The 13164-nt window shown below is 41.2% G+C and overlaps 1 protein-coding gene across 26 annotated transcripts in view; it reads left to right on the top strand.

The window, feature by feature from the left end:
• NRXN1 (neurexin 1) overlaps positions 1-13164 on the top strand; it is a 730254-nt gene that overhangs the window by 531688 nt on the left and 185402 nt on the right. The gene's annotated exons all lie outside the window — the stretch shown is intronic.

Here is a 13164-nt window from a genome sequence, read left to right as displayed (position 1 = left end):
AACCCAAAATAAATAAAACTCGACAGGCAGCACATGCAAACCAAAAGTGCTTTCATGCAGAGGAATGATTTGTTCATTAGTAATCCTGATTAATATCAGTTGTAAAAAGACTAAGACTGTAATTGTGTGTTATGAAAATGTTATAAAGGTGAAAAGTTAAACTAAACATTGAAATGAGGCATATGTTTTCCAGAAAACCTCTTGAGTGGGTGAGGAGGTTGTATTATTTTCCAAAGTCGCCAGTGGAAATTTTCAGGGATGCAAAGGCTAGTAAGTTGTCAAATGTTAATTGACTTTTTGGTGAGCCAGTTCTATTTACTTACTGGTCTTTGAAAATCTTTCTTTTATTATTCTAGGGGCTGGATAGTGGAAAGATTTATGGTCATGAGAGCCCCAGTGACTCTTCCTCAATAACTGCAGTATTTTTAAAATGATAGTTTGAAATACATGAATTGAACGAATGGCCTATACCTGCATGTAATAAGTAACAAAGGAACAACAGCATTAACAAAAATGAGAGATCCTAATGTATGTAAACTAATACAGTGTCTATAGAATGAATGAGTGTCTATAGAAGTCTGCAGGTAAATGAATCTAGTACCAGTTACTGTAGACTGCGGTGTGATCAGCCCAGGTTAGCTGACTTTTGCTGGCACTACAGCAGAAGTGCTTTGTAAATAATCATTTGAAGGCCATACAAAATGTTTCGGAAAGTGCTACATGCTCACTGAACAGTTAGGATAAAGAGCAGATTTTTTATTATTTTTTTTAGGGGAAAAATGAGGAAGAGGAGGCCCATGCTTGGTTTCCTTGAGGAGCAAAGTGATGGGAGAGACTATGGTCCATAGAAGAAGGGAGTAAATTCTAGTGAAGGCAGGAGTGATCTGGCCAGAGTTGAGGGACCTCTGTAGTTGTATGTCTTACTGGTTGAGTATTTGATGAATGCATCTGGTTTTGTCTATCTTGATTTGTGTTGAGTCTTATTTTCAGTGGAAGTAAGTTATCTTATTTACGGGTTTGAAAACTTTCTTGTTCCTGGTGCTTTGGAGCTGGATTGAAAAGCTGGTGTACTTCAAATTTACCTGAACGAAGCACCACGGAACTTAAAGCTGTTACTTCAAGGTATGCAACCTGAGTATATCAGATTATTTTACCTATATTTATTTTCATGCTGTGTGCTTTCTTACTTGCCTTAAAGTTGAAATCAAAGCATAAATGGCCATCAGAGTGTTCTAAAATAGCTTGGTTTGGTACACAGCTCGCCATAGCCCCCCTTCCTTTGCTAAAATGCGGGTGCTTTTTTATATGTTATGTTTTTAATGGTTTCTTGTAAGCCAAGTGGAAGCAGGGGGGCTGAAATGTGAGTTGTTCTAGAATTTCCTTTATTGGGTTTCTGTGCTGACTTGCTGAAGTCAGAATTTAGCTTGGGAATTTACAGGTTTTGTCCACACCTGCAGTGACGGTTGGTGAAATAGAGGGTGCCGTGTCTGCCTGGTGCTAGTGAGGGAGCAGGTGCTTGTCCTTTTGAACAGCAGTCACCCAGCATACCGCAGGCAAAGGCTCAAGTTTTCCTTCTGTCTTACTTGGACAAATAATCCAAATTCTCCCAGACTCCGCATGCACGTTCCCATTGTCAGACTAATGGCATTTCATGCTGCTTTCAGTTTTTGCTATTTCATCTAATTAATCAACTTTTAACTTGAGCAGGGTCTGAAAGTTTCTTCACTGACCATGGATATTTCTTCCCTGGCATTCTCTGCACCCACTGATTCATGCTTTTGTTCTTCCTTCTCTGATAACATTAAAACCTGAGCTATTTTTATAATCTAGGCAGTGAAATGTTTTATTGTAGTTCTAAATTTGTATGGCTCAGCATTTGAAACGGAGATTTATGATGGCAGTGCTAAGAGACTTAACATGCAAACAGACATTGCTGGGACACTGAAAATATCTTTATTCCATCAGTGTTGCTCTTCCAGTGGTGGGGTTTTGGGGGGCGGGAGGTTGTGTGTGTGCCTGTAAGCTATTAAGGGGTTAGGTAGGTGCAGAGCTGCGGTGGTAGCAGCGTGTCTCTTTATTTATTGATGAGAAACCTCAGGAGGAAATGGTGTGGAATAGAAAATCAGCTCAGCTGGAGTCAGTGTCGGATTGCAGGAGATAGTATGTTTTGTGATATATGCAGCGGCGAGACCCGACGGGATCTGATTCACCTCTGCCTCCGCAAGGTCGCCAGCTCTGACAGATTTAGTAGGAATTCCCTGATTCCCAGATACATGGCCTTGTCCAAATTTAAGTTGTAGTGGCAGTTTTGATTTAGCCCGCAGATTTACGCTCCTCACGGAGTGCAAACCAGTGGGGATTTAGCTGGAGTGGAGCTGTGTTGGATCCTGGCGTGGAGTCCCCGTTTGATGTATCGGCTACATCCGCATTAGTGAGCAATGCCGCTCGGACAAGGCAGATCTCTAGCGAGGAATGGTGGGTGCAGAGGGCCAAACCCGACACTGCACATATTTCAGCAAATTTTTCTGAAGGCTGGCATCAGCCTGGTCCAGTAAACAACATCCATTGGTAACCAGAGCGCTTCTGAACTCTGATTCAGCTTTGTCCCTGAGGTACCCTGTTGGTGAGCACGGAGGTGCCCTGCTTTGGTTCATGTCTTGGCCGAGGTGGGAACAAGAGGGGGATTTGCTCCAGTGGGGCCCTGATGGGAGTAAGCTACGTAAGGCAGTAGCTGCAGCCAGCCCCTCCGGTGGGGACCCTCTGGTGGCTTGGGGGGTCCCGCTGGCTGCTGGGCTGTCAGCCACCTCCGGAGAGGGGCAGGTCCCTCTCTGGGCAGGCAGGGTGCTGGCCTTTTGGAACTGGTGTCCTACGATTTTCTAGGGCAAAAACTAATTTCTGCAATAAATAATGCAAAGAACAGAGGCTTACGCCTGTTCCTGGTTCTGGCAGATGGATGGAGAAAGACATTTCTCTTGAATAGCACAACTTTTTTGGCTCCAGCAGAGAATTCAGCTCTATTCCATTGATTAATAATATCACTTTACTAAAGCAAGGGTGAGTCTCCAAAGTGCTTGTATGGGCATATGGCAAATGCTGCTGTGTAATTATTTTTATGACCAGTGGCAGCTTACTTTCTGACATATCTTGTGTTAAGATTTTTGACAGTTGGTCAAAATGAGGCTATAGTTAACATATGTTTTGCTATATTTTGCAGGTACTGCGGTAACGTGTGTGTGTTAAACTCCTACAAAGATCAAATGACATTAATCCTTCATGAGTTTCAGATACTGGATTAAATTGAAACTTTTATTCAGTCAAAACTTATTCCTACAAGCACAGAAGAGCAGTCAGTGGTGGTTGTTACACTTTCTGTGTGAGACAAAGTCGCAGAATTTTCTAGGCTTTACAGTTACACTTTTACATTTTGGGACAGCAGAGAGAGAATGCATAAGGAGTCTGATAAGCCTTTTTCTGAACGTGACATCATTGCTGATAGCAAATATGAAAGGATGTTGTAAAAGTGAAAATTAACTGTAACACAAACAGGCAGTAAGAAAGGCTACAATAATTGAAAGGTACTAATGAAACTTTAATTTGTTTGTATTATAAGCAGTCAAGAATCATGCATAATTCAAAGGTGCGATTGCTAACAGTAGGCTCACGTAGGATCATAGGACGGTTTGGGTTGGAAGGGACCTTACAGAGCATCCAGTTCCAGCCCCCTGCCATGTGCAGGGACACCCCCCACCAGCCCAGGTTGCCCAAAGCCCCGTCCAGCCTGGCCTTGGGCACTGCCAGGGATGGGGCACCCACAGCTGCTCTGGGCAGCCTGGGCTGGTGTCTCACCGCCCTCACGGGGAAGAATTTCCACCACTCTCATAGTGAAGATCATTTAAATTTCTTTCTCTGGATGTGAGGAAGTGATCTTTGAAGTGATCCCTAAGCAGGTTCTGCTTGGTCCCATCAGCATCTTGGGAGGAGAGTGCTCTGTTTTCCCTCTTGCATCAGTGAATGTTTATGGGATGTAAAAAAGGAGTAACTTTAATCGTGTGTGGAGAGGGAAATAGATGCAGTCCTGAGCAAGACACTTAATTGAAAAATCTACCTGTAACTCTGACAATCTATGCACTGATTGAAGAATGAAGTTTTGTTGCCTGTTTTTTGTATGTGGACAGGAAGGTGTATATTTGTGTTTGTGTATTTTTTTTTTTGTAAATTCTCACTAATTTTAATAGTGATGCTAAATTGCTATTCCTTTTGTTTTAATGCCAAGAAAGAGGCCTGTAGCAGTTTGCAATAAGTGTGGGAGAAAGGGAGTATCATCGTTCTTATTTCCATGTGGATAATTAGGTCTTGCTCGGTATCACAAAAAAGCTAGACAGCAAAACTCAGAAGCAAACTTATCTGTTCTCTTTAAAGTCAAGTCCTGTCCAGAAGACCAAGCTTCTTCATAGAGAAAATCCTTAGAGAAGCTCTGCCCCTGGCTGAATTTCTTCACAGTTATTTCACCAATGTTTTCCTCTAAATAGTGGAAAATTTTCCCTCCACCTCCTTCTTCTTTTGGAATATTATTTAGAAAACGCTGAGTTTCCCAGTATAGAGAGATACTCCAGTCTATGGAACTGCAAAGAGCCTCGTATGTTTGCTTTCATGTTACATGATTCCAAAAATGTTTGATAGAATGTTTTCCTGCGAGCGAAGTGCTGCATGCCAGTAAGTGACAGGATTTGAGTTGCACGTAGCAATTAGCAGCTGGCAAGTTAACTGAATTGCAGGATTGGGGCCAGGCTGTATTAAGAGCATTCAATAAGGAAAAAGATTTGGTGAAGAAAACTTGGTGAAAAATTACTTGGGAGTATGTCATTTGATCTGAATTTCTTAGGGGAAAGTACAGGAGCAAAAATGACTTTGAAACGGGCAACTGACTCATATGAAATAACAAATCTTGCCAGTTTATTTTGGAGAAGGAAAAAAAATAAATCATCAGGTTTGGGGAATCTCTATGCACAAGTTCAGTAGAAATCTTTCAGATGTGGTTACTCAGTATGTCCGTGTGCTGTGGGTGTTGAAAAGCTGGTAGGGGCTTTGCAGGCATGTACAGCAGATGCACAGTATGTGGGGAAAAAACGAATCCACAGTGAGTCAACAAATACAACCTACTCTGCAGACAAAATGCACATATCTAAGCTGAACAGTGGAAGGGAGCTGTGCTCAACAAATTACTGTCAGAATTTAGTGATGTATTTCATAAAAGCTTCAAAACATTGGCATGATGCATCTTTCTGTGGTCATCCTTCTGCTTCACTGAAAGAAGACGAGTTGAGTTATTTTTAATAGGAAATATGTCAGAAAAGTCAGGAAACATAAGGGAGCGAGTGCTCCGGCGGGGAGTGTTCTCTGAGGTGAGGCTTCGTTTGCTTCTTCTGCAGCCTGGCTGCAGACCAGGGGTCTGTCACTGTAGCACCTCTGGCTCTTTTTCTCCCTCTTTGTACTTCTGTAGTTTTGCACTATTCATTACGTGGTGTGTGAGTGTTGGTAAATGTTCACCAAACAAGGTAGGGCACGCTCAGTGGCTGGGATTTCCTTCCCATGGGATGAGTAGCAGAGGTGGGTGTAGGACCTTCCTTGGAACAGCCCTGGTAAAGCACGCTACCTCCAAAATTCTGTCACTGTTTTAATACATTGTTGTCACTGCACAGTGATTTTAAAGACCCACTGAAGCTTGTATAGTCATTGGTATGAATCTTCAGAAATCGTATGGATCTATGATAATCGCTCCCAGGGATCAGGGAGACTGGGACATGATCTGGAAGAAGCAAGGGTCTCAAAAAGGACTGAAGCAGCTTATTCAGAACAACTGTGCAGAAAGAGATGTAATTCAAGAGAAGCTGACATTGTGATGAGTGTCCCTCATCCAACTCCATCTGTGGTCCCCTGAGAGGGAAAATGCATCGTCAAAACCTTGGGATGATGGGGGAGTGTGTCTCCTCTGGGACTTCTGTGCCCTGGTGGCATCCTCTGAGTAAAGCAGAGATAGGTGGAGCCGCGCCAGCAGACCTCCTTGAGGAACAAGGGGGGATTTAGGCAAAAGACATGAGTGCCAATTGCAGCACCATAATTGATCTGGTTTTCTGTGGGATACTGAAATCCAAAGTCAAACCACTCCCATAAAAAGGTAATAAACAGAGATGCTTTATTGTATTTTTATGGCCTCAGTCTGCCATCGGTAACTGAGCATGCACTTTTTTTTTTTTTCCTATTCCATGTAATTTGCATGATTAGTGAATTGAATCATTGTGTTTCAGCAGTGTATAGTCTGTGTTTTTTCTATGTTTTGGGGAACTCTCAGCAGAGGTGTGGTGAAAACACACCTTAGATCACATCTGAGGCAGGGAAAATAAGTCGGGCTACTTTTCTCATGTTTTTTTCATAAAACACGGCAAAGCATTGGAAGGTCAAGTGATCTGACACTGCTTGCAAACCAAAATATCGTGTGACAGTAGTTCAGAGCAGGCAAGAGATCCTGTCCTCATTACTGCACAGTGCACTCTGTGAATCTATTTGTGGTTTCCTTTGTACTTTGAATACTTTTAGGATAGTGAGCTAAAAATGAAACGATATGCAAATGAAAGTATTGTAATAGTTACACCAAAAATGCCTCCTTCAGTATTTTCAGAAAGTTTCATACTTTGTGAACTTTAACACTTTAGTTGCTAACAAGGGAGTAACTTCAGGCTTCCCATGCGTGAAATTTCTCTTTTATAACTAAGAGTTGTAACAATATGGTTATAGTTTAATAACTAATCTGCTATTATGTGCAACTAATACTCTGAATGCAGCGTTCCTTCTGTCATGAAGTAAGAAGGACTTCATGCTGCAAAATATTTTCTAGGCTGGAAAGAAACTTCACGAACGCTTGGGTCAAACTTGCATGTAAATGCTATTTTTACTACACCTTTTTTTTTTTCTTTTCTATGTGCTATTTAAGTACATCAGCAGCTTCAGCTGTTACCGATTACTGTCAGACACCTAAAACCTTTCTTGGAACTGAACTACTGGTTGCTTTTCCTTCTGCAATAAGGTATAGTTTTATGGTTTTCTACTTTCTAGTATAGATCCAAAGAGGAACAAGGGCTAGAAACAGGATTTTGCATGGGATAGAGGTGCTGGATTTGTTTGTGTGCTAAGATGTTCAATTTCAGATGCCTGTAGAGATCACCGTGAAAGATTACAACATTACTGGGTGTATTGTTAGTTAAAAAACACTGTCCAAATACTAATTAAACTCCAAGAGATACACACTGTATGAGTTTTGCTAAAGTGCTTCAGTTGGATCTTTACCTGTAATACCAAGGTACCTTGCACTCACTGTGACATTTCTTCGTGGTATTCTCTGAATTATAGGAAGTAATATCTTAACCTTGGACTATCCCTTTTATGGGACACCAGCTGCAAAATATTAAAATACTACGAATTCTGCCCAGCTCTGCCCACTGAATCAGTGAGAGAATGGCACAGAATTCAGGCCAGACTGTTGCTTGTCCCCAGCTGCGAGTGCTGTGCTCTCCACAGTGCAAAGATGCTCCACTGCGTCTTGTGTCAGTCCTGAATTTTCTGGGCAAATGGCTCTTTTTCTATTCCACTGTGTCTTGATTGTGCAACAGAGAAAAGGACACATGAAAATGAGAGGAAAGTAGTCTTTTACTAAAAAGATACAGAAAGCACTGGAGACCCTAAACTCCGAGTATCTCCTGAATAAATGTGTATGTGGGTTGATCGGTTTTAGTCTTGCATAATCTGTATGTACCTGTGTACAATGACAGTATTCTAAGACTCAAATTGACTGTGTGCTATTTTCCTCCTTAAAGATTAGGTGAAGATTATATAAATGCAAGAGAATTGGAATGTGTAGCAGTTCATATTACAAAGCTTGTTAAGGTACTAAATTACACAGTCTGCATTCAGTTTTGTGCAAGCTTTTTATAAAATGGCAGAGCAGGCAAACTGTGGGAAAAGCACGTCTTTCAGTAAGTCAGATAGCTTCCATGGGGCTATGTTCTTAAGCCCTTTAGTCCTTTGTTTACTGAAATAAAAAGGCATTTGGCCATAGGATTGAAGAAATGTGTCCTTTTCAGATATTCTAAGAATCTGGTCTGAAACTTAGTTTAACCCAAGATTTCTCTGCATCTTCTTGTCATTTAGCTATTTCAGTAGTGGTTATTTTTGCCTCGAGAACTGCTCTGAGAACAGACTGTTTCTGTTTAGTCGATTTCTGTAGCATGAAAACGTGATGTGTGAGAGGGTCTTCAGGTGACAGCTCAGATTTGCTCCTGGGCATGAGGGTCTGTATAGTAAATGAAGGGTCTGTATGCTTTGAAAATCAAATTCTATTTTATTTGATGCAATAAAGCCTGAGCACTAAAGGCATGCTTAGGTAACTTTTGGTTTCTTTTAAACTGTTTCCCCTTGCAGTACATCTGTCAAAGCTAGTAGACGTCCAAGATTAAACATGAATAACCTTGGCTTATTTGCAGACGGAAAATATAGAATTTGCTTAAAAAAAAAGTCGTATCTCTTAGCTTCTTGCTCTTCAGGATTTTGGCAAATAGTAAGTGTGAGGAAAGCAATCACAAATTCCACTAGCTGCTTATAATTAACGTCCCTGCAGGCAGTGTAGCTTCTAGAAAATATATATAAAGGTCTGATGATAAAGTTGGAACTAAACCAGTGCAATGAAAGGTTCTTAAAACTGTTCATTCACAAGGAATATAATGAGCCGTGTCTAAGACACAATGTGTTATTGCCTAACGTACTTTTAAAGGAACAGCTTGTGCATCCATCAAACACAGCTGTAAATAAATGATGGCAGGAAAGCTTGGGATTCTGCAGTCATAACACCCAGGATGCATTCATGTCAACGGGAAACAACTGTAGGTTGTAGGGTGCCAAGTTCTTCTGGCCCACCATAATGCAGGTACGTTATCCCCTTATAATATGTGTCAAACCTGTATCCTGCTCTCTGGCTCATTGATATGTTGTACAAGAAAACTGTTGAGAAATTTCAGAAGTATAATAAAAATGCATTAAACAAGGAAAAAAAAAATAAAATACCTGTTAAACCAAATAGTGCTCTTGGGAAAAGATATGTAAAGAAGCAGAAAATCTCTTCAGGCTCTATTTATTTAACTAGTGCGTAATCACAATACTAAAGACTATGATTTAAGGATTAAGAGACTAAGGCTTAAAAGATGCTGTAAGACTCATTGACTTCACAAAGGATTACAGTTGCAAAGTTTTAAATAATAGTAAGTTTATAATATGAAGTAAAAAATGTCAAAAGGAAATAAAAAAGCTGGAACATCTTTTGAGATCTAAACATGTCCCCACCCCCGGCCATTCTGCTGACAGACGGAGCTGTCAGATATGCCTAAGAGAGGGCATCTCCTCCCTCTGTTCTGGGAGGAGAGGAGGATGACGTGGAGCACCTTTTTATTTGGTTGGCTGGTTTTGTTTGGTTTTCTTCTGTCAGCGGGTGAGACATCTTCAAGGTATTACAGTAACTCGGTAGTTCTCAACTCTATAGTAGATGCTGGAGACCAGAAACGTGCTGTACCTAGTTTCGTTTCCGCAAGTTGATCATTCAACCTTCTTTTTTTCCCCAAGGTTTATGTAGGCTGTTTCTGAAGACAGTGTGGATAGGTGGAAACAGAGAGAGTTGTTCTTGGTTCCCTTCTCCTGTAGAAGCTGCTGATGGATAATGCCTATCATCTTCTGATGTATTTTCTTATTACCTGGACAGACATGGAAATGTAATAAAGTTACATGCTCTAACAGAAATCACTGTGATGAATAGGAACGAGGGAGCATCATTTGATCATTTAAACCTTCAGGTCCTTATCCTCTGTTGTAATATTCTGTTCTCGGCAAGGAAAGGTTTTTGGCCTTTTTTTCATATTTTAGGAATATGAAGACCCAGTAGAACCCAGAAATGTGTGATGGGAGCAATAATAAGCTAATATTAATAAGCTATTATTATTACTATTAAATAATAAGTTATTATTATTATTAAGCATAAAAAGTTGGTCTTGTTTCCCTACAATTGTTTTTAAAGAGGTGCTCAGAACAGGAGAGGCTCTTGCAAGCACAAGCAGGAGATCCGCTGCCTGGGGAGGGGTCTAGCAGAGCACAACAGATTCCTCAGGACTTCTGCAGTTCCTGTACTTGGATCTGAGAAGTTGCGGATTAATAGCTTGCCCTTCTGTAAGAGGCAACATTTCCTTGGCTCAGCATCTGCCTGTAAGCCAGTATATTTGACTTTTCAAATGTTGTAGCCTGGAATATCGCTTATTGGCGCTGAATGTTAATGCGGGTGTAACCTTGGTGTTAGCCACGGCAGTTGTAGGCACGTTGGTGAATCAGCTACGTAGACAAAGAGCATCTTAAGTCCAATGAGGTGGTATTGTTCCTCTGGATTGGTCTATCTCTTTCGCTTTGTTGAGACATACTGTTACGAACAAGTCTTGACAACTGCTGCAGCTCTGTTCAGGGTAAAGCTTATTAGTTTAGCCATATCTCAACTTATAAGTCTATGTAAATATGATTTTAAAAAGGAAATGCTGACACTGCTGTGACAGCATCAGTTTGTTACCATATTTTTAGGTTGAAGTATTTGAATTTGTTTTTTTTCCGATAATATTTAGGTTAAGAAAATACTGAGCTCCAGAGATGTATAAATATATATATATATATTTACAATTTTTTGAAAGGTAGTTTGGAGCACTACAAAATAGGTAGTCCATTAAATTTTGATCTCTCTGCAATCTAGTATCACCAAAGCTGAAAAACAATTAATTGCATCACAGTTTTAGAGATAATACAAATATTCTTTAAAATACATATTTTTGCATAGTTGCCAACTAAAGTTCCTCTTTGCTGGGTAAAGAAAAGTCTTAAATCTTGGAGAAAGACTTATTTTTAATGTACTTCAAAAGTAAATAAACAAAGAACAACAACAATAGCAGGAAAACCAAACACCAGCTGGCCTTCTGGCAAGCAGAAATTCTGTTTTTTCCGGTTTCTGTTACAGTTGTCAGTACCATTGACAGCTGCTAAATGCAAACCCTGGTAGTACAATAGATGTTTGCAGTTAACATCTATGTTTCAGTTGCCAGCTCTTAGTCTGCTATGTCATACGAGAAGCAGATGCTCTTAAGAAATAGTCAACCCTGTTGCAATAATTCTAATGATGAAAGTAATAGAAGTTTTGCTCACCGTTGGTTTTTTTTTTTTTTTAATTCCTGTAGATGATCTCTTTAAGGGACTGCTTTTCAGCTGGAAATTGTAACTTCTAAAATTTTGCATAAGTTAGAGTAAGCTCGGTGATCTTAGGAGTAAAGTGTTACATAAACAAGGTAAAAGCTTTATTTACCCCCCTTTCTATTTCCCCAAGCACTTCACCTTTATAATTAGAAGATGGGGATAAAATCCTTCCTCGTTCAAAACTAATGGCAAAACGCCCACTCTCTTCAGCGGTGCCAGGATTTCATGCTTAGTCGGGTCGATGTTTCACACGGAGCTCTGTGCTTGGGTATCATGGCTCTCCACAGACACCTTGGTGGCAGTGGTGGTATTTACCTTCATGGGTTACTAACTTTGGGGATGTTTACACAGGTGAAACGGAGCATGTGAGAGCGGGAGCAATCCATTTGGCCTTACATCTCATTAGGCACAAATGCTGTTTTCAGCAAAGTAAGCAATGTTCCTGGTCTTTACTTGGACGACAGGCTTTGTCCAACTTAAGAGCAAGGCATGTCTGAATGTTCATTAGCCTTGCTGTAACTGATTAATAATATGGGACTGAATCTTCCCCAAAATACTTTCGCTGCCTCTGGCTTGGATTCCTCCCAAGCGTTCTACAGTTACATTTTCATCACTGAAGTGATCTGTATTATTAGCTCTGTTGTCCGCTCTGAGCCTGCGTCATCTGATTGTGTATAGCACACCTTGGTTCCGTCAAAACGAAGCGACGCCTTTGCCTGGTCGCCCCATCCCTGCGGAGGCTGGGATATGGAGCGGTACCTCACCGCTCGGAGCGGCAGCGGCAGGAGGAGCAGACTGAGCAGGCTGCGCTGCTGTGAGTCCAAGCTGCTCCTGGCTCAGATGCAGCCGTGTAGGATGTCTGTCTGAAGTCATTGCTTTGGAAGGTGCCTCTGTATACAGCTTTAAGTTATGCAGCGTAGTAAAACATGTAAAATTCCTTCTGTTGGTTTATCAGCATATACACGTTATCAGGTGTGCTGCTGGACCGGCTCCAGGGATGGCAGCACGTGGCTACTGGCCTCAGTAGAGGTTGCCATATGGCTGCAGTGCGTTCCTCTCCTATGGCCTTGGAGTTATGCCCTTTATGTCCCTTCAGAGCTCCGCATCGCCCTGCAAATGATGTTTTGAGCCTCAGTTTGTCAGTAGATGACATGTGCTTTGTCTGTCTTGCCCAGGAAGCTGCTATTGTTGTTGGCATCCCATGTGTCTGCTGTGAGGAAGTATCCCAACAGTTTGTGATGGTGTATGAAGTCTCTGATAGAAATCTTTGTGGGTCTCTGTGTATAGAAACCATACAGTGTTATCTGATAGATAGTTAACGGTGTGTTGGATTTCTTTTCACATTGAAGATAGCTTTGATATTTTTGAGCTAATGTGTTTTTTATCCATATGAAAACGTTCATAGAAAACAATCAAATGTAACCATGGTTTTGACCATGTCCTTGCTTGCGGGTTTGTTACAGTGTTCCTGTTGCCTTCCCTTTTCCATGCTTTCACGGGCTTTGGTAGTTGGACACAGTTAGGAGCTGTCAGCCAGGTGAGCAGCTGGAAGATATGGCAGCTGACTCTGTGTGTGCACTTTTGCAGGATTTGCCCGTCGTGCATGTCACACGCTCACATCTCATCCAATCTTTATCTCCTTACTGTTCTACCAGCTCTTACGTGACAGTTTTCTTGCCTACAGCCTGCCCTCAACACAGATGTGAATGCCAGAGGAGATGAGAAGAAAGAAAAAGCATCCTTAGTGCAAGGAGAAGAAGGCCAGGTCTTTTCTGTTCTTATGCCTGGGTCCCTAATATCCAGGGAATTCCTTCTGGAACCACTGGCAGCACTATTTTTGCTGAT

This window comes from Falco rusticolus, chromosome 12 (genome assembly GCF_015220075.1).
Source record: "Falco rusticolus isolate bFalRus1 chromosome 12, bFalRus1.pri, whole genome shotgun sequence".
In the NCBI taxonomy this organism is placed as follows: domain Eukaryota; kingdom Metazoa; phylum Chordata; class Aves; order Falconiformes; family Falconidae; genus Falco; species Falco rusticolus.
Note: the sequence above shows the minus strand (reverse complement) of the source record. Positions and strands in the feature narration are given on the sequence as shown.